This window comes from Suncus etruscus, chromosome X (genome assembly GCF_024139225.1).
Source record: "Suncus etruscus isolate mSunEtr1 chromosome X, mSunEtr1.pri.cur, whole genome shotgun sequence".
Classification (NCBI taxonomy): Eukaryota; Metazoa; Chordata; class Mammalia; order Eulipotyphla; family Soricidae; genus Suncus; species Suncus etruscus.
This window is the reverse complement of record NC_064868.1, coordinates 48,392,530-48,393,992: the sequence shown is the minus strand read 5'-3', so window position 1 is coordinate 48,393,992 and position 1,463 is coordinate 48,392,530. Positions and strand designations below refer to the sequence as shown.

General features: G+C 40.4%; 1 non-coding gene across 1 annotated transcript; it reads right to left on the bottom strand.

The window, feature by feature from the left end:
* Positions 1 to 1,016: 1,016 nt before the first annotated feature.
* Positions 1,017 to 1,121, bottom strand: LOC126000325 (U6 spliceosomal RNA). Its single transcript, XR_007492674.1, has one exon. It is a non-coding gene; the product is annotated as a U6 spliceosomal RNA (small nuclear RNA).
* Positions 1,122 to 1,463: the final 342 nt, after the last annotated feature.

Below are 1,463 nucleotides of genomic sequence, written 5' to 3'. Positions count from 1 at the left end.
CCTGCCAGGAGCAGCTTGTGAGCATAGAGCCAGGAGTAACCCCTGAGCGCTGTTGGCTGTGACTCAAAAACTAACAAAATAAAAACAACACAAAAAGATGTATTACACAACCCAAACCCCGACTGTAACAACCACTCTACTAAATACAATAGCACATCAAACCACTCTATCAATAATCTCCTTAAAAATCAATGGCCTATATCCCCCCATTAAAAGACACAGAATAGATGGGAATATATTATGCTGAGAAGCTTCTGCACCTCAAAGGACATAGTGCCCAGGATACAAGAGCCACCCACTGAGTGGAAGAAACTATTCACCCAATACCCATCAGATAAGGGGCTAATATTCAAAATATAAAAGGCACTGACAGAACTTTACAAGAAAAAACATCTAATCCCATCAAAAAATGGGAGAAGAAATGGACAGACACTTTGACAAAGAAGAAATACAAATGGCCAAAAGGCACATGAAAAAATTCTCCACATCACTAATCATCAGGGGGAATGCAAATCAAAACAATGGTGAGGTACCATTTCAAATCACAGAGATTGGCACAAATCACAAAGAATGACAACAGGCAGTGTTGGCGGGGATGTGAAGAGAAAGGAACTCTTTTTCACTGATGGTGGGAATGCTGTCCAGTACAACCTTTATGAATAGCTATATGGAGATTCCTCTAAAAACTGGAAATTGAGCTCCCATACGATCCAGCTATACCACTCCTAGGAATATACCCTAGGAACACAAAAATACAATACAAAATTCCCTTCCTTACCCCTATATTCATTGCAGCACTATTTACTATAGCAAGACTCTGGAAACAAGCAAGATGCCCCTCAACAGATGAATGGCTAAAGAAACTATGGTACATACACGCAATGGAATATTATACAGCCATCAGGAGAGATGAAGTCATTAAATTTTCCTATACATGGATGTATACATGGATGCTGAGTGAAATAAGTCAGAGAGAGAGAAAGACGCAGAATGGTCTCACTCATTTATGTTTTTTCTTAAATATGGAACACCACGAATTTGCATGTCATTCTTGCACAGTGGCCATGCCAATCTTCTCTGTATCGTTCCAATTTTATTATATGTGCTGCTGAAGCAAGCACTCATTTATGGTTTTTAAGAAAAATAAAATATGGGGCCGGGAAGGTGGCGCTAGAGATAAGGTGTCTGCCTTGTAAGCGCTAGCCAAGGAACGGACCACGGTTCGATCCCCCGGCGTCCCATATGGTCCCCCCAAGCCAGGGGCAATTTCTGAGCACTTAGCCAGGAGTAACCCCTGAGCGTCAAACGGGTGTGGCCCAAAAACCAAAAAAAAAAAAGAAAAATAAAATATATTTTTGCAATAATTTTTAAAAACAAAAGAGAGAAGGTCTGGAAGTTCCAGCTCATCTCATGAAGCTCACCACAAAGAGTGATGAGCTTAGTTAGAGAAATAACTACATTGA